At 37.6% G+C, this 20472-nt stretch overlaps 1 long non-coding RNA gene across 2 annotated transcripts in view; it reads left to right on the top strand.

Moving 5' to 3' along the window:
- The window catches only part of LOC145516377 (uncharacterized), a 523613-nt gene extending 512762 nt beyond the window's left edge, over positions 1 to 10851 (top strand). The window contains exon 4 of one of the 2 annotated variants that reach the window (XR_014061342.1): positions 6739 to 10851. This is a non-coding gene — a long non-coding RNA (uncharacterized LOC145516377). The remainder of the gene's footprint in view (positions 1 to 6738) is intronic. The other variant, XR_014061343.1, reaches the window with a different exon arrangement.
- The last annotated feature ends 9621 nt before the right edge of the window (positions 10852 to 20472 follow it).

The raw sequence follows: 20472 nt of genomic DNA, 5'->3' as shown, positions 1-20472 counted from the left end.
ACTAAAGAATTGATGCTTTTGATCTGTGGTGTTGGAGAAGACTCTTGAGAATCCCTTGGACTACAAGGAGATCCAACCAGTCCATCCTCAAGGAAATCAGTCCTGAATATTCATTGGAAGGACTGATGTTAAAGCTGAAACTCCAATGGCCACTTGATGTGAAGAACTGACTCATTTGAAAAGACCCTGATGCTGGGAAAGATTGAAGGTGGGAGGAGAAAGGGATGACAGAGGATGAGATGGTTGGTTGGCATCACCAACTCAGTGGACATGAGTTGGTGTAAACTCCAGGAGTTTGTGATGGATAGGGAGGCCTGGCGCACTGCAGTCCATGGGGTCTCAAAGAGTCAGACACGACTGAGCGACTGAACTGAACTGAATGAATGTGAAGATGCTCTGTAATTAGTGAAACAATTTATAATTTTAAGTTATTATAATCTGCTCCATAGTTGTCCTTTTACAGATGAGGAAAGCAAACTCTTGGTTTATTGTTCATCCAAGTTCAAACAAATAACTCTCATAAGTAGACAGTTTTAGTGTAATATTTCAGAAGCATCCTACTAAGCCTTCTGAATACTCTCCACTCTAGACTGTGCATTCTATCCCCTACACCAAGTGCCTCTGTTTATGTTAAAAGTAAGTGAAAGATCTATCATTTTTACTGTGGTTAAATATGTCTTTCTCTGCTTCTAGTTTTTCACTTGCAGCTACAAGAGGAATGAAGTGCAAGGGACATATGTGATTTTTCAGTTGTAGGCATAAACTTTCATTCCTCAGGATTCATGAGTATAGCAAAATCATGTCATCTTGGTAAACTATAGGAGATTCCATTACTATGACTTGTTGCAATATTTAGAGCTTTTGTTGTTGTTCTCTTTGTTTAATAGAGGAGGATCTCTCTCAGTTCCTTTACTGTTAAATCTACAGTACTTAAAATACTACCTAGCATATAATAGGTAGATATTGCTGAATAAACAAAGTCTGGCTTTTGTAAGGGGAACCCAAACAAGTTACTACTACTAAAAATCACTTATGTATACTTGGAAAGGGCATGGTTGATAGATTAAAATGTATTGTGTGTCAACAGTTTTAGAAATGATACCATGAGATATGTAGGAAAAAAATCTTCCTTGGGGTTTCCTTTGTTTTTGTCCAGGCAGGTGGTAAATGGAGAGGGGAGAGAAATGGAACGATGAGAATTAAAGTTTTGTAGAGAAAAGGAGCAAAGCTTTACTCTATTAAACTCAGATAACAAAGAATCCTGGAGTGCTAGAGAAGGTAGAATATATGGGGACTGAATATTAAAATCGGTCAGCAATAAGAAAAATTACAGGAGATTTATTTCTGAGCCAAGGTGTTTAAACAAAGAAAGCATAAGGACAAACAATATAAAAAAGACCTAGAGAGGCACATGGGCAAATCCTAAAAAGGAAGAGTTTCCCCCATTTTTATCAAAACTTTTTTATCCTTTTCTATTTTTTTTAATTGAAGTATCATTTTTTCCTAGAGTTGTGTTAATTTCTTCTATACAGTGAAGTGCATCAGCTATGTGCATACATATATCCCCTCCCTTGGGGACCACCCTCCCACCAACCTCCATCCCACACCTCTAGGTCATCACAGAGCACCAAGCTGAGCTCCCTGTGAAATATAGTTGATTTGCAATGTGGTATTAGTTTCAGTTGTTCAGCCAAGAGATTCAGTTATATATACATATGTCTATTCTTTATCAGGTTCTCTTCTCTTATAGGCTATTACAAAATATTAAATATAGTTTTCTGTGCTATACAGTATGTCCTTGTTGGTTATTTTATACATAGTATCATGTATGTGTAAATCCCCAACTCCTAATTTATCCCTCCCATGCCCTTTCCACTTTTGACAACCAAGTTTGCTTTCTGTGTCTGTGGGTCTATTTCTGTTTTATATATAAGTTCAGAGGTATCACCTCACACTGGTCAGAATGTCCAGCATCAAAAAGTCTACAAACAACAAATGCTGGAGAGACTGTGGAGAAAAGGGAGCCCTCTTATATTGCTGGTGGAAGTGTAAATTGATACAGCCACTACGGTGAATAATATGGAGGTTCCTTAAAAAGCTAAAAATAGAGCCACCATATGATCCTGAAATCCCACTTCTGGGCATATATCTGGAGAAAACTGTAATTTGAAAAGATACAGGCACCCCAATGTGCATTGCATCACTATTTACAATAGCCAAGACATGGAAGCAACCTAAGTGTTCATTGACAGATGAATGAATAAAGAAGATGTATATTTATACAATTGAATGTTTATACAATGGTATATTTATATAGTGGAATATCACTAGCCATAAAAAAGGAAATAATGCCATTTGCAGCAACATGATGGACCCAGAGATTATCATACTAAATGAAATAAACTAAACAAAGACAAATATATGGTATCATTTATATGTGAGATCTAAAAAATATATATATATATCCATTTTTCATACCAAAATTTTTCTGCTCTTTACATGAACTCTTTGCCAATATGAAAAGGCAAAGCAATATTGTTACTTTTTTGATTTCAGGTATTTCAGGAAAGGTCAGACTCTTATGTTCTCACAAGAGCATTTATGGCCTTTGAAATAAAATTCTGGCTCAGCTGGTTATTTAACCTCTTAAAAGCTCAGTTGCCTCATCTCTAAAGCACAGATACTAATAATGAGATTTGTTAAGATAAGTAAATTAGTAAGTTCCCGGCCTTGCGGCTTCACATATGATCTTTCCTTTTCTCCATCGCGTCTTCCTTTGCTGCTTTTTTCCCTTTCTTCCTCCCTCTCCTCTCCTCTTTCCCTGCCTACTGGAGAAAGAAGTGACCCTTCTGTGCTTAAAAGAACCATTTATACTCTGCGAACTTGAAGGGAAATTTTGATTTAACCATAATTCATTAAATGTCACAATCTCTAACATTCCCTTGGGTTTCCCTTTTGGGGGAAGCAAATCAGTATGTATGTGGTTATTTAATAGTAGTTTGTGGGGTTCAAAATTTATGTACTTAACATAAGAGCCGCAGGTAAATGACAAAATGCTGAATTAAATATAGACAATCATCTTATAGTACAAAAATAATTTCTGTGGCCAGGTGAGGAAGGATGAGAACAGATCCTACCTACTACGTTGCAGTTAAGAGAATTGCGACTACCAGACAAAGGCAGTCTTTTTGGAAAACCTACTGATTTTGCATAAGAATGAGAGAGGCCATTTTCATGCAACCTATTTATATTGTCTCTGCACTAGGCTAATGTCTAGTCTCATCTGTGTACCATACTTATAACTAGAATAAGACAAAATACTGTTTTAAGTAAATACTGGGTACTTTGGAAGAGGGCATATTCATTTTCAAAGACTTTAAAAAAATTCTCTGAGAATGTAAATTTTTGCTTAATTTTAAATTTTCTTGATCTTACCCAATTTGGGAACAAGATATTTACAAAATATCACATAATTAAGACATCTCTATAGAGAAGAGAGCAAATCAAATACAATCCTAGAGAGAGAATTTCCTTAGTTTCAACATTCGTTTCTTTGTTTTTCCTCCAAACTTCATGCTATTAGTCAAAACATGTCAGATTAAGATTAAACTTCTGTCCCTTGGGAAGCTTCTGCTGTGTCAAAAACATAATTGAAAATGAGAAAGTGACTTTGTGTTTTGTTAGCTTCTTATCCCTGCTATAAAAATTCTTGACTATTTCATCATACGTACAACCCCAAAAACAAATCATGCTTCTTCTGAGGAAAATTTACGGCTGCCAACTGCTGGAGAGTTCATGTCTTCTGGGGATAGTAAGAGATATGAAGATACTTGCCAGTTCTGAAAACACCTTGGTAAGAGTTTGAGATCTTAAAATAAGCAGACACCGAATGTACTGAGATCCCATTATTGGGAAAAACTGTAGCACACATACGTTCTCTGCCAATCTGGACTAGTTTTTTTGAATATTCATTTTGTACCCCCAAATAATGGCAAACAGATGGGGAAAAAGGTGGAAACAGTGACATATTTTATTTGGGGGGGCTTCAAAGTCACTGTGGACAGTGACTGCAGCCGTGAAATTAAAAGACGCTTGCTCCTTGGAAGGAAAATGATGACAAACCTAGACAGCATATTAAAAGGCAGAGACATTCCTTTGCTGACAAAGGTCTGTCTAGTCAAAGCCATGGTTTTTCCAGTAGTCATGTACAGATGTGAGAGTTGGACCATAAAGAAGGCTGAGCAGCAAAGAATTGATGCTTTTGAACTGTGATGCTGGAGAAGACTCTTGAGAGTCCCTTGGACTGCAAGGAGATCAAACTAGAAAAATGGTACTGAAGGATTTATTTACAGGGCGGCAATGGAGAAACAAACATAGAGAATAGACTTACGGACATGGTCAGAGGGGAGGAGAGGGTGAGATCTATGGAAAGAGTACCACGGAAACTTATACTACCATATGTAAAATAGTTAGCCAACAGGAATTTTGCTGTATGGCTTAGGAAACTCAAACATGGGCTCTGTATCAACCTAGAGGGGTGGGATGGGGAGGGAGATGGGAGGGGGGTTCAAAAGGGAGGGGACATATGTATACCTGTGGCTGATTCATGTTGAGGTTTGACAGAAAACAACAAAATTCTGTAAAGCAATTATCTTTCAATAAATAAATAAGCAGACAATCCTAAAGGAAATATTCATTGGAAGGACTGATGCTTAAGCTGAAGCTCCATTACTTTGGCCACATGACTCAAAGAGCCAACTCATTGGAAAAGACCCTGATGCTGGGAAAGTTTAAGACAGGAGGAGAAGGGGGGACAGAGGATGAAAGGGTTGAATGGCATAACCGACTCAATGGAGGTGAATTTGAGCAAACTCCAGGAGATGGTGAAGGACAAGGAAGCCTGGTGTGCTGCAGTCCATGGAGTCACAAAGAATCCAACACGACTTAGCAACTGAACAACAATCCCAAACAATTGAAAGCATAGAAAGCAATGGTGGCAGGAAGAAAACGTATGTAATTTTCATTTACATCTCTATTTTGTTTCTTGCCTTATGCTTTAACATTCAAGCACGTAGAGATTTATTTTGGAGCCCATATAGTGTGACCTACAAGTCAGTTCTCCATGGGGCATTGAAACAGGATCCTATGATCCTATGTGCATCATAAAAATACAAGCATGGGATATAATACAGAAAAAAAAAAGTTCCTCAAGATGTCAGGGGACCCACCTAAACAGCTGTTTTTGACTTAAGGGTCATCAATCAGCTTTCTGGTATCACAGCTCTATTTTGTGATCTGAATTCGAATGCAAATCATGGAAGTGTCAGCACTTTGTTAATATTCTTTTGGTAGATACGCAGCAGCAAGCGGCATCTGGCTAGCTTGGAGAGAAGCTAACGGCTACATTTCTCATTCATTGGGGGCAACTTGACTTGCCACAGGGCTAGCAGGCATTTTAAAAGCTGAGTTACTTTCCTAACAAATGCCAGATGCCAGCTGGATTTATAAACATTTCAAATACATCTGGTTGAACTTGAAAATTTTAATGTGCCACACTGGACACTCGGTGTTCTAACCATTTAACTTTCCAAAGCTTCACACATGTGATTCAAGGAATGAATTCCTGAGATTCTGGGGTGGGGAGAGGGGAGTGAGAGCTGGGGGCAGGTTTTGGAGGGGTGTGGTTTGACAGGAATGGACCTGGTTTCTCCAAGTCAAAGGTGATGGGATGCAGAGTGTTTTCTTGTTTCTTTTCTTTTCTCTTTTTTTTTTTAAGGCTGTTATTTTAAAGGCTGAGGAGGGCTTATCTTCCTATTCTCTCAAAGCTAAGTAATAGTGGACTGTAATCCAGGAGACATTAATTGTAGACTTCACTCTTACAAATTATGCAATCACCCTTACAAAGGCATTCAGCCTTTCTGGGCCTTAGTGTTTGTTCCCATATGCAAAATGAGTACCTACATTTTCCTAATCTACATATAGTCCAAAAATCTTAAGGATTAAACTGAGATAATACCAAAGATTTTATCACTCTGATGGTTCTCTGAAAAGCTTATGATGCCATGGTATTCTCTATACATATCTATTTGCTTCCATTGTTATGTATGATTTTAAATGTGTTATTTATATTGTTACCTTTTTATTTTAAATTGTTGCCAAGGTGAAATAATATATGAGCTCGTCATTGAACTAAATAGGTGCATTCTCTGGGCTTGTCTTTAATATGTGAAAAGAATTGAATAGACATTTAGAGTGGAATTTTACTGCATAGGGAAAGAGATCAGATATTTGTAGTTAAAGTCTTCTTCATAAAATGGTATACTAGATATTCCATATGCGGTATAGCATTTGAGGACATCAACTAAGGTGTGGTTAAGTTCTGATTTTGCATTTTGTGATTGGGTAACCTTGAGAAATTAATTCATTTGAATACCCTGGGCCTCAGTCTTCATATCCATAAAGTAGGGCTATGTTTCAAGGTTAAAAAGACATAATGCTTGTAAAATAGTTGGTATTGTTCCTGGGTCCATAGGAAGCACACTATAAATACTAACTATTAACACTGGCTATTATTTAAAAGACTATGTTCCCTTAAACTTTCAAAAAACACTGATTGGGGCCAGCTGAATAAAATATACAATTAGCTTTATGGCTTTGGTGCAAATATAAAGAGAATTGATGCATATTTAAATTGAACATTTTTCAATTTTGTTCATCTGTTTTAATTCTGTGCTTCAGGGTTATGAAGATAAGCAGCGTATGATAACTGTATGAAGAAATTTAGTGTGCCTGGGGACACGGCGTGAGAATCAGAGTCTTCATTGTACAAGTGATGCTCTGATGGAGAGGTCATTGAATTTCGAAGAAGAGACACCTAAGTCTGAATCAGCAGCACCATGAGGCAAAAGTAGGAGATAAGTGTCCAGAAAGACTTCTTAAATTTGAAAATGCCTGAACTGAGTCTCTGTGGGAGAGAGGACTGGGGTGATGATTTCTAGCAAAGAAATAGGATAAAACAAGATGCAGAGACCTGAAAAAGTATGGCAAGTTTATCAACATCAGTAGGTGTCTGAATGCCTTGTAGGATGGATTGTTTTGGAAATGTGGTAAGAGAATGGACTGTCCAGGAAAGAGCTATGTAAAAGGATGTGAGTTCAGTCTTAAAAGCAGACCTTTGACAATATAAGAGTGAACAAATGGAGAGATGGGGGAGCATGGGCAGATTTAAAGCAACAAAACAAAACAGACTCAATCAGGATGTTGTTTCTGTAGTCCAGGTGAAAATAAGGATGCCATGCATTAAGGTAGTGACAGACAAAGGGAAGACAAACCCAGGAGAGAGAGATTCAAGTGGTGGAACCAACTGGCATGTGAGGAAGAGTACAGGATAGAAGGTGACTCACACATTTCCGGGCTGGGTAACTCAGGGCACAGAATAGCGCAGCCTGTTCCTTAACATCCTTCAAGAATATTTTTCTGTTTTCTTCTATCATCTCCTAAAGCTTTAAGAAAACATTATATCTTAAAGCAACTTCTGAGAAAATATTAGGTGTCAGTTTCAGAAATCTGAGTAACATCTTATTTCACCATCCACTCTCAGGTACATTAGTACCTCTTCACTCTACATTAAAATTCAATTTCATTATTCTTTTTACATAAGATATACTTAAACCAAGTGTGATGTTTGAGGCAAAAACGCATTTTTTAAAATACTTAACCTAAGTTTAAGGATGTAGGTAAAAGCTTTCAGATCAACACAGTATAATACCTGACCTGAATCTCATTTCTGGACCTGAAGTCCATTTCTCTGGACTTCACTTGCCTCATTTATAGAATAAGTATATGTTGCTTTAGAATTTTGTTCTTAATTATTGGAACATAGAGAACGGGCTTCCATTTCCAGAAAAACGAACATACCTATATATGAACAAATACCATTCAATTTCAGAGAGGACTCTAGATCTTTCTTTACATCTGTTTATGAATCTCGAAATAAAAGCCTCAGAGTTACATGGTCTATGAAAGTCTTCCTAACAATCTGTGCTAAGTAGAATATGTATATGAAGAAGAAGAAGTCAAGGAATAGAAGAGAGTCAGAGAATGAGTAGAAGAAACTGTGGTCTTATTCCTGTCATGTCATTACTATAATTACCATGTCAATTGTTGTTATTATCTTCACTGTACATTTGCATTTATTACTGGAATTTTCTTTTCCTATAGATTCTGACCTCTTGCTGTGGCCTTTCTCTATTTCACTTTTTCTTTAAGGTAGGTTTAGTCTTGGTGAACTCTTAGCTTTTGCTTGCCTGAAAAGTTTCTTATCTCTCTTTCAATTTTAAATGATAATCTTGCTGGGTATCCTCTGTTACAGATTCATTCCGTTCAGCTCATGTATTAAAATGCCACTCCCTTCTGGTCGGCCAAGTTTCTCCATAAAAATTGGCTAATGGCCTAATGAGAGTTCCCTTGATATGGTTTTTTGTTTTTCTTTTGCTGCCTTTAGAATTCTCTCTTTAACTTTGGCCATTTTAATTATGATATGTCTTGGTGTGGGTCTTTTTGTTTGGGAGTCTGTGACTCCTGTACTTGCATATACGTTTCCTTCTTTAGGTTTGGGACATTTTCAGCTGTAATTTCAGCAAATATTTTGTTGACTCTCTCTCTCTCTCTTTTCCTTCTGGGAGCCCTATAACTTTGATGTTGGTACACTTGATGTCTCAAGGTCCCTTGAACTGTTCTCATTTTTAAATTTGTATTTCTTTGGGCTGTTCTGATTGGATGATTTCCATTATTCTATCTTTCAGGTCGCTTGTGCTTTCTTCTATATCACCTTATCTGCTCTTAAGACCTTCTAGCATGTCTTTCATTTAAATTATTGTATTCTTCAGTTCTGACTGGTTCTTTTTTGAATTTTCTAGTTCCTTGTTAAAATTCTTGCTGTGTTCATCTATTCTTTTCCCTGGTTCAGCTAGCATTCTTATTGAATTTGGTATGAAGTTCATTCAGGTTATTCCATAAAGTGAGACAGAAAAATTCAAAGAACTTTTTGGCAACCCAATATTATTCATGTTTTGAACTCTTTACCTGGTAAGTCGTTTACCTCTGTTTCATTAGTTGTCTTTTTCCTTTGTTCTTTAGTTTGAAACGAATTCCTCTGCCTTCTCATTTTGCTTAACTTTCTCTGCTTCTGTGATGTTGGGTGACACAGTTACCTATCTTAGTCTTGAAGGGGTGTCCTTGTGTGGCAGTGCCCCTCTACAGTCTGCACGTGCCCAGTGGCTTTGGCGGGAGAGCTGGATCTTACGTGAGCACTAGTCTGTCTTCCCACAGGTCTGCTTTCAGCTATCACGTGGCTAGGAGATGGAAATGGATATGGAGGGACTAAAGCCACAGCCAAGGTTTCTCCTCTGCTCAGTGGCCAATACCACGTTACTGGGGAGGCGGAGAGGTGTTCAAGTGCCAAGTTGCTGGAGCAAAAGCCCTGAGGGTTGAGTCCAAGCTGGTTCTATCATCTGTTAGTGTGTGTCCTCGCTACTTCCAGCATTAGCACCTCTGCCCTAGGAGGAGAGTGCTGGAGCTGGGGCCAGGGTGGGCAGTGGGCATGGTCTGGGGGCATGTGCTGAGGCTCTCATGAGAAATCAGTCAGAGTCATAAGCAGTTTCTGTTTGCTTCCTCCACTTTGTTTCTGGAGTAAGCAAGCATGCATGTACTCTTCACAAGAAGAGTCTAGATTTCTTATAGCCCTGCTATCAGTCGGTCCCACTGGTTTGCAAACCAGCTAAAGGGACTCATCCTCCTCGTTTCCAATCCCAAGGCTGGTTGGAACTGCTCGCTCCCCAGGGAGGATCTCCCAGCCCAGTGCTGCTCTGTGTCCCTCCTGGGGGCATGGGTCCTAACCCAATTGCTTCCCTTCCCTTCTGACCTGACTGTGTGAATCTTTGTTATAGCCTTGGTTGTCCAAGAGTTTTTCTACCAGACTACAGTTTGCTTTCAGTGAGAATTGCTCCATATATAGATGTATTTTTGAACTGTTCATGGCAGGAGGTGCGTTCAGCATCTTCCTACTTCACCATCTTTATTTCTTCCTCATTATCATCTTGATTTAATACAATAAATTTTAATACAAAGAGTACTGTCAGGTTAGCCTAAGTACTGGTGTCTCTGCCAGTTGCTTAATGTGCCTCTTTTTTTAACTTACCATCTTAAGGTAAAATCTATTTCATGTATCTAAATGAAAACCTAACTTAACCAAACCAAACAGTTCTTTCCTTACCAACCAGAGAAGAGTGCGTTTCTCCTCTTTAATCTGCATGTTATCTTAATAACATCTCTAACAAAAGGACTCAGAAATACTTGTGGCAGGTTACACTGGTGAAGATATAGGGTGGGCCAGAAGTGTGCTCATGGGTAAATAAAGATATTGAAAGGTGCTTTTACATTTTGTTTTCTGACTTAATTAATCTGTCCTTATGCATCATTATTTTAGTTACAAATATAGTTTGTAACTGTCAGATTGGAGAGATAGCTTTGAGAATGAAATGCTAGAGAACTTTGAGATGGTTTTTATGAAGAGAAGATGGAGAAATTTAAAAATATGCCCTGCATCTACACTTGTGTTTTCATTACTGCATAACAAAATGACGATGTGCATTTATTTTTTTTCTCCAAAGCATAGAGCTATGAATCATTTTCCAACTTGGGAGTTTTCAAAATTGAACCAGTTTTAAACAACCCATATCAAGTTCTTATTTGGTTATTTCTCTGGTAGACTACAGTTTTCATCTCTGTAAATCTAAAGTTAGTTGCAACTTTGATGTGATATTTAACTCTTGAATAAATGTCATAAACAAATACAGTGACAGAATTATTTATGAATTTCAAAAGTTATATTTAGTATAAGATTTCTACCATTTTAGTAAGTTTAACATATTGTGGTTTTTATTTTAAAATGGAAAATGTACTTGGTTTCTCAGGATTCCCAGGATTTAGAACACTCACTGAATCAACAAAACAAACAAGCAAGAAAAATCACTTGAAGAATACACAATCTATTCAAGAATATGAAAATCACCAAGAAAAAGAAAAAGATAATGTTTCTCAGAGATTCTTTATATCCAGTTATCCAAAAATAAGCCATTTAAAACATTAACATTTCTTTATTCTGGGCACATTTGTGTTTGGTGTTGCAAATAGTAAAGGTGAAATTTTGCACATACCTGGATACAATCAGTATTCAGGAAGGAACAGACTTAGAAGACTTGTACTGGAAGGAATAGACTTAGTGGTTAAGGCCGGTGAAGCCAAGTTGCGATATATTCACACTGGCCACATCTCTTGCTGGTAGAGTGAAAATTGGCACGTTATGTAATTTGAGCGTCAATTTTCTTAACTATAAAATGGAGATAAGATTGCCTCTTTGTTATGAGATTGTTATAAAGATTAAATGAGATGACATGAATTACCCCTTTCTAATGGTGCTATAGAACTCTAGGGCTTTCCTGGTGGTACAAGTGGTAAAGAATCCACCTGCCAGTGCAGGAGATGCACGTTCAATCCCTGGGTCAGGAAGATCCCCTGGAGAAGGAAATGGCAATCTCTTCCAGTATTCTTGCCTGGGAAATTCCATGGACAGAGGAGCCTGGTGGGCTATACAGTCCATGGGGTCACAAAAGAGTCAGACATGACTTAGCGATTAAACAACAACAAATAAGACTTTAATGTTATTGAAATGTTCTCCTCCATTCTTCCCGTTCCTCTTATAATGTAAACACAGAGACTTTACCTATCTCATTCATCATAGTTGCATACACACTGTAAATATTGTTATAGATTTTGAGTCAATGGGTTATCCTTTAATACCAGGCTAAAAAGATTTTGTATTATTTTCTATAGCAATGAGAGCTACTGAAAGATTTTAACTATGAGGAGAGGTAGATTGTGGTGGTAGTGAAATAAGAATCAAGGAATAGAAAGCTAACAGCATATTAAACACATGGTTGGAAGTTGAGGTAGTGACCATTAGAAGGAGGAATAATTACTTAGATGTGATTTCATACAACTTTAGATAAATATAGGTGAGTTTCAACTGTCATCACCCTGAGATAAATAGTTCCATATTAACCACTACAATACTGTAAAGTAATTAGCCTCCAATTAAAATAAGTAAATTAATTAAAAACAAAATAAAAAGATTAAGAAAAAGAATTCATTACAAAAAAAAAGTCTTGCCTTTTTGATTTAATACTTTATAAAGACCTCACCATTCCTAAAGGCTTTTACTCCAAAAGCTAAACTCCCAAAACTTTCCTTTTTAATTAGAACGTAATTATGGTTGCATGGAAAGAACAAGTCTTGAACTGAGTAGAATCACCACTGATTCATCAGGCTTCCTACTTTTGAGGAATGGGGAAATGCTGAAGTGGTGTGGCTCTATGCATGTTGCGGTCTCTCTGTGGAAGTTTGCACATCCAGTTTGTTCCAGCTTGGCCCTTATTTGGTTTGAATTTACGCGATCAAAGGACAAAGGGGCCATTTCCCATTTTGCTCATGCATCTGAGCCAAGGCTCCAGTGCCCTTGAGAATTCAACAGGAGCTCTGAATTTTGCAAAGTTTTGCCAAGTTCAGAACAAGATGAAAAATGAGCCATGCTGAATGTTGACCTTCTTATTTCTGGAGTTACTCAGTGTAAGAGAAATATATGTAGTACTGCTTAAATTCAGAACTAAATGTTTCCAGCTACCACAGCAGATGTACACTGATACACAACATCAGATATTCCCTGTTCCTCTATTTGCCTGAATGGAGACAGTTTGTCTTAGTTTTTCCTAGTTAACCATATGAGCAACACTCTTTTGGAAAACACCTTCCTTCACCAACTCTACTATCAAGTCACTTTGAATTCTTTGCATCTTAGCAAGGAGTTTTTTTAAAACAGTCCACAATTCACTGTGTGTTTACCATCTTTTGTCACTCAATAATTTGCTGTATATCCCTTGTTTCATTAGCATAAATAAGAGTGGTTTCCATCCCTGAGTTCACTTATGAAACCACTTTGGAAATGATTCTCCCACCACATAGGCATCTCCTGTCCACTGATACTTCCATTTTGAAAAGGACCGATGGTGAAGCTGAAACACCAATACCTTGGCCACCTGATGTGAAGAACTGACTCATTGGAAAAGACCCTGATGCTGGGAAAGATTGAAGGCAGGAGGAGAAGGGGATAACAGAGGATGAGATGGTTGGATGGCATCACTGACTCAATGGACATGAGTTTGAGTAAGCTCCGAGAGTTGGTGATGGACAGGGAAGCCTGGCGTGTTGCAGTCCATGGGATCATAAAGAGTCATACACGACTGAGCAACTGAACTGAACTGAGCTGAACCTTGTCTCCTCATGCCCTTGACTGTCCAAACTAGATTTCATGGGACAGCCCCAACTCTCCTCCTCTCAAATTATCTTTACTCCCTTGCCCTCCTGCTTCTATGATACCTATCAAAACAAAATGTTGACCTTAGTTCAATCCAACAGTCATCTGTTCCATGCCTGAGCTCTTCACCTGAGCAGCTGCCATTTCTGGAGATAATCTCACTAGTGTGCTGAGTGACCCTTCTTTAAACACATGACCTTAAATATTGGGTGGCCATTCAGCAATTTCTGGGAAACTTACAGCAAGTATATTTTTCTCACCTACCTACATCATTATTTTTATCCTTTTGTCTATCTTAAATCTTCAGTATCTTTTTTCTTCTCATTCAGTCTTGGAAGATGTTTAATAAATGAAAATATTTGTTTCAATAATTTATAATTTTTAAAAATTTCTCTTTGAGACACATTTTAAATTTTATTTTGTATGTATTGACTCTATCAGAATGCCAAAGCACTCTCATAAAGACATACATTCCAGTTGCAAACTAATGACAGTCAGTCATAGCATGAATTTTTCAGTAGGTCATTTGGTCATAAACCTATTGTGACACACAGATGAAAACTATTCCCCTTCCTTCCACAAAATCTAGTCTCCACTTGCATGCATACTGCTTCTGCACTTAGATGTATGTGATGAACAATCCACTCATTGTCAACTCAGTTAATCCGCTGATCTTAACCCCTCTCACCTGCTCATTGGCATCGTTCTGGCCGTTGTCTCCCAGTCACCCCAGTGTCTTCTGCACAGTCACTTTCTCCTTTTCTGCTAAATCAGTCATATGGGCAAATAGCTGTGAATAATTTCTTCTTTCTTGTTCTCCCACAGTCTCCACCTAAAGCTAATTTCTATGCAGCCCTTAACAGAAAACATCGTGGATGAGTCATCTTCAGAAGCTTTTGTATTTTTCTACTTCCATTCCTCCCAGCACGGCTTCAATTTGGAAGTGAAATGACTGGGTCTTATATAAACATTTAAGTCTTATGTACACTTATATAAATGTTAAACTTTTAATAAGCTTTGAATTTTGAAGACAGTCCTTCCTTCCCACCCAGCTCCCTACAACCCAGTGACACATCAGTATGAGGTTCTCAGCCCCTGAGTCAAGTTCTCACTCTGCTCTGTGATTAGGGAGGAGGGAGCATTTTGGAGGGGCTTGACACTGACCTGTCATCCATGCTGTCTGCATCATGACTTGAAATGACAGTGGATGAAGAGGAGGAGGAGGATTTTTGGTTCCTTGTTTACTGAAAAGGGTGCTTTGGGAGGCTGGGTGATGTCCTGTGGTTTCTCCATTCACGTGGGTGCATTATCAGGAAGGAACTTTGCCAAATAAAGATGTGACTCAGGTTTGATGCATGATACAGGGCACTCAGGGCTGGTGCACCGGGATGACCCGGAGGGATGGGATGGGGAGGGAGGTGGGAGGGGGGTTCTGGAAGGGGAAAACATGTACACCCATGGCGGATTCATGTCAATGTATGGCAAAACGAATACAATATTGTAAAGTTAAAAAATAGATAAATAAACTAATTTAAAATAATAATAATAATAAAATAAAAATAAAAATATTAGCCTTGAGTTGAGGAGAGGGTGAGATGTATGGCGAGAGTAACATGAAAACTTATATCACCATATGTAAAATAGAAAGCCAACGGGAATTTGCTGTCTCAGGGAACTCAAACAAAGACTCTGTGTCAACCTAGAGGGGTGGGATGAGGAGGGAAATTGGAGGGAGGTTCAAGAGGAAGGGGACATATGTATACCTATGGCTGATTCATGTTGAGGTTTGACAGAAAACAACAAAATTCTGTAAAGCAATTATCCTTCAATTAAAAAATAAATAAGTTAAAAAAAAAAAAGATGTGACTCAGGAAAAAAATGCCTTTATACCCTCCATAAAAATTGTACTAGTGTACATTCTCACCCCAAAGGATTATTCCTTCATATTCTAAATGTATTGAAAGTGTTAATGAAAAAAGTGTTTATCTCATAGTGTGACAGAAGCTCTGTGATCTTAAATTGAACTTGACAAAGAATTAAATAAAAATTAGGAAGGATTCACATTTAATGCCTTGATTTACTTGAAATTTTATTCTATTTGTTATTATACTGTGATACTTGAAGGAAATAAGACCATAAACAAAGTGAACAGAATTTATCTGCATTTGTTTCTCTATATTTCTGAAAATAATAGCGCAGATTCATACCCAGATATGTTCGGGCCCATATCTATCTGTATTTTTCAACATATTCCCTAACTGTGGATTTAGAAATTTATGAATTATTTTTTGAACAAGAATAACTAGTTCATCCTCTATCTAGTAGCATAAATGCTAATGTACTTATGAGTATTTTTGGTATTATAATTCCTCAAGAAGCTTAGTATAAAAGTATACCTCATAATTAGCTTATCAAAGTAATATTTTATTTCAGTGTACTTTAACATATAATTCAGAACTCTGTCTGTCAATCCACAGATAAAATGGGCCCTTTTAGTGTGTTTGATGGATTTTTTAATAATCCTAAAAGGCGTAAACCTAGCAACAAATGCAGCTTCTCTTAGCAAACTGAAAGCTGATGGTAGCGTCTGTGGAGCTTGTGACCTATTCTTTGCATGTACTCTGTTTGACAGTTTACTTTCTTGACCAGATAACTGTACACAACATCTGAGATCAACCTTTAAAAACAAATTAAACATCACCATGTTGTCATCTTTTATAAGTAAAAATACCCTTGCACAAAAATCCAGCCTTGGAAGATGTTTAATGAATGAAAATATTTGTTTCAATAATTTATAATTTAAAAAAATTTCTCTTTGAGACAGATTGTAAATTTTATTTTGTATGTATTGATTCTATCAGAATGCCAAAGCACTTTCAGAAAGACATATATTCCAGTTGCAAACTAATGCAGTCAGTCATAGCATTAATTTTTCAATAGGTCATTTGGTCATAAATCTATACTGGCCAATATTCTGATAAATGTTTTACAGTTCTGAAAATAACTGAACCACATTGGAAAAAAAATTTTTAAGTGGGAAAAATTTAAGTATTAATGAGAAGGAGAAGCAGCTGGAAGGATTTTAAGTGTGTTCATCCACTTTGGAAAACAGTTTTTAATTCTTAAACAAAATTAAATGCATGCAGTATTTCTTGTTATTCAGAAATTCTGTATCTGAGGATACACTCACAACTGCTTATTTGCATTAAGATTTAATGACAAAGATTTTGTAGCAGAACTGGCTGAATATTAAAAGAAAATGAAACAAAAAACAAAATCCACAAAGAGTTGAAAGAATAAATGAAGCATGAAATTTTGACTCATTATATTTAAAATTGAAATAGAAATATTACTCAGCAGTGAATATGAATAAAACGTAGCTACATGCAAGATTAAAATTTAGTAACAGAACATATTTTAGAGTAAATGTGTTTATTTTACAAGATTATATAGATTATAATTCATTTACAGGAATATTAAAATATGCAAAATAAAGAAGTACCTTATTTGGGGATACAAACATACATGGTAATATTCTAACAATAAGAAAAAGGAAAATAAATGCAGAATTGAAAACAGTGGAAGAAGGGAGGGAGAGTGAAACAAAATATTCAGGTGTCTATTGTGTTTTTACTTTATACCCTTATATAATTTGTAAATATTACTTTGTAGCTATTTTGTATTTTGGGTTTCCCAGGTGGTGCTGATGGTAAAGAACTCACCTGCCAATGCAGGAGATGTAAGAGACACAGGTTCAATACCTGGAGAAGGGCACAGCAACTCACTTCAGTATTCGTGCCTGGAGAATCCCTTGGACAGAGGAGCCTGGAGGGCTGCAGTCCATGGGGTCACAAAGAGTCAGACATAAATGAAGTAACTTAGTACACAGCCCAGCACATTTTGTGTTTAAGAAAAATAAATTAAGCAAGTTTCTCCATTTAGGTTTCCAATCTGAGCTAAATATTCTCAAGGATAAGTAAACATTTCCCTACTGCATGATTTGATCTCCTATACTTTCTGGTTTTCTGTCCTCTAGGTGGATGTTCAGTTATTGCAGGAACATCAATCAGAGATCAAGAGAACAGGGATTGGATTGTCTTCCATCGAGATGACTAGTTCCCTGATGCAGTGTTCTATTAATAGATTTCAAAGAGCTGTCCAATAGCACAAGCTTACTCCCTAGTATTATCCTTTGCTTTTCCTTTCCATTACACAAGTTGACAATAGGATTGAAGTGATAAGTCCCCAAATGTCTTTCTCTTCCCTGTGGGCCAACCAGATCAGGTCAGTTTAATGGGTTAGATTGTTCACTGGACCCATTGCTATGTGCTCCAGGAAACAAAAAGCACCAGTTGGAAAAGTGTGGAGGATGTGCAGGCAGCTACTTCTAATACTATTAATAGAAAAACAACTCATTGTGGGTGGAGTAGCAGATTGCCTCCTGTGCTGGACAAGTATCTGGATATTCTCAGGTCCCATTTCCCTCTGGACTCTGCTTTGTATTTTTGTGGAACAGGAATCTGCAGATGGCATTTACCAGCCTCCTGTGAAAACTCAATTCATATTCAGTTCAGTTCAGTTCAGTCGCTCAGTTGTGTCCGACTCTTTGCGACCTCTTGAATCGCAGCACGCCAGGCCTCCCTGTCCATCACCAACTCCCAGAGTTTACCCAAACCCATGTCCATCGAGTCGGTGTTGCCATCCAACCATCTCATCCTCTGTCGTCCCCTTCTCCTCCTGCCCCCAATCCTTCCCAACATTGGGGTCTTTTCCAATGAGTCAACTCTTCGCCCTTTTCATATGAATTGGTTAGCCCAATTTTACGTGCAGCTTCTATTGGAATTTATGAACAGTATTTATTAGAAAGACATCTCCAAGAGTTACTGTTGATGATTATTTGGTGGGAAAGTTAGCAAACACTTCGAATCATGAAGATCAAACCCATGAAATCTCTAATGACATTCAAAGGAAAATTTATGAATTGATCCCACCTCCTTCTTTTTGTTCCTACTCTTCCAAAACCTATGTAGCCAATTCCTTGTGTTAAATTCATGTTTTGAAACTGTTACCGGGTAGGGAGAGGGTCGAAGAGGACTCTCCTTTGTGGACCTTGGCTCTTGGTATGGCCGCAAAGAAGAATCTGAGGTCTTACCTGTGGCAAAAACAAGTTTATTGAAAAAGATCAGAAAGAGCAGAAAAAACAGAAAGAGCACTTCAAGGGAGAAGTGGACCCAGACAAGAGAGGCACTGGCCCAGGGATGATGAGGTAGGAGGTAAGGGGGTTTTAAACACAGGGCTTTTACATATTCATATGTAGGTGGGCGTGTACTAACAGTTTTGATTGACAGTTGCAAGTTTCATAACAACAGGCTCTATTGTGCATGTCTTTCCCATAATGTAGTCTGTTATAATCAGATGTATGTATGTATAGAATATTTATGAGCCCTTAATGGGCTCCTGGCTGCCTAAGGTCACTTGAAGACACAGCTGTGCATCAAGGGCACAAGTGCCCAGTTGGAGAAGCCCCTGTGGTTAGTTGTATCCACTGTGTGCCTAGGGCACATGGGCAGTAGTTGGATGAATCTCTGTGATTATTTTGTAGCATATCTGTGACCTCTCCTGGGCCTCACAGGAGATTGTGAGTGTGTCTGGGGTGAGGTTTAGAGATCAGCTTGCATCCTTTTCCCGCTAGGTCACTCCTCAGTTGCTCATGTCTAACTTCCTAACAGAAGTACTTGGTGCGTTTTCCTTTTCCTTAACCAGGCTCAGACAATGTCACTGACATTTTCTGTCCCAGTTGGGCTGAGGCTCTTGCAGCACCACTTTGCCTGGGTCTGAAAAGTGAGGGCATCTGCCTGCAAGTGAGAATAGGGATTTGGGTGTAAAAAAAAAACTAGAAACTGGAGTGTGCTTTGTGGATGTGTCCTTCTTAGTATCTCTTTACTCCAAATATCATGAATTTCTAGGAAATAAGATGCCATATACACTATGTCTGTATCTCCCAAAACAAATGGCAGCCAAATATTTGATGTAAGGTTGGTGTTAATTCTTACAGTATGAGGTTGAATTTTTTAAAAATTCAAAGAAATACCTTTCACAGAATGCTTATTTTCAATTCCATGAAACAGAAGTTTTGAATATAATGGTGATTAAAATGATTAGAAGGCTTTTAAACTCTTCCTAAGCTAGATCTCTAGGCTTAATAATATCATTTTGTGAAGCTAAAGTCTGGTCATTATAATGAATTGGGCATTGAAAAGCAGATTTCAAAATTTGACCATAAAAATGCATTATTTCAAGATAAGAATCAATGATGTCTTGAGGAGACACTGACAGTCAAGAATGAAATTAATAAATGATTGTCCCTATTTTTGAATAATCCGTTCTAGGGCTCTCTACTCTAGATTATTTTTAAAATCTAATTCCACTTAAGTTTGTAGGCACCAAACCCCTTCCTACTATATCTAGTAGGGGTCTTACACACAAAGGGAGGGGCAAGATCTAAAACTAATCCTTGAGTGTGATTTTCATTTCCTCTACTGTTTTCTAACCTTAAAAAATTTCACATATCTTTCTATTTCTGCAGGGTAAGTGATAATAGGGGAAATCATGACAAAATGCTATTCGTGGGCAAGTTTTGGGAAAGCATAAAAAGCATGGGAGTTACTGAAGCTGGAACCTACTTCTCGACTCTTTTCACAGAACCATCTAAAAATAGCATGCATGACAACATATCTCCAAAGAGATGATTAGTAAAGATGTTCTGGAATTCTATTCAAGTTCATGAGAATCTTTAAAGATGAGGGATTTCTGAACACAAATGCTTCTGAATTCCCAAACATTGTATTTGTAAACACTTAAGCCCTAAAAGTCAGAACTGTAAAAATAGTGACATGTAGTGAGGACCAATGGATAAAAAATAGCACAACTGGGATCAGTGGCAAGACGTGTCAGGAAGTAGAAGTACAGTTAAATAAGAAGAACCTTATTGTATACTTTAAATCAATGAGGAACAGCCACTGAGACCATTAAAACCTTCCATA

The sequence above is a fragment of the Giraffa tippelskirchi genome, chromosome 8 (genome assembly GCF_054371585.1).
Source record: "Giraffa tippelskirchi isolate mGirTip1 chromosome 8, T2T-mGirTip1v1.2.pri, whole genome shotgun sequence".
Classification (NCBI taxonomy): domain Eukaryota; kingdom Metazoa; phylum Chordata; class Mammalia; order Artiodactyla; family Giraffidae; genus Giraffa; species Giraffa tippelskirchi.
The sequence above is the reverse complement of the archived record's forward strand: the minus strand, read 5'-3'. Positions and strand labels throughout refer to the sequence as shown.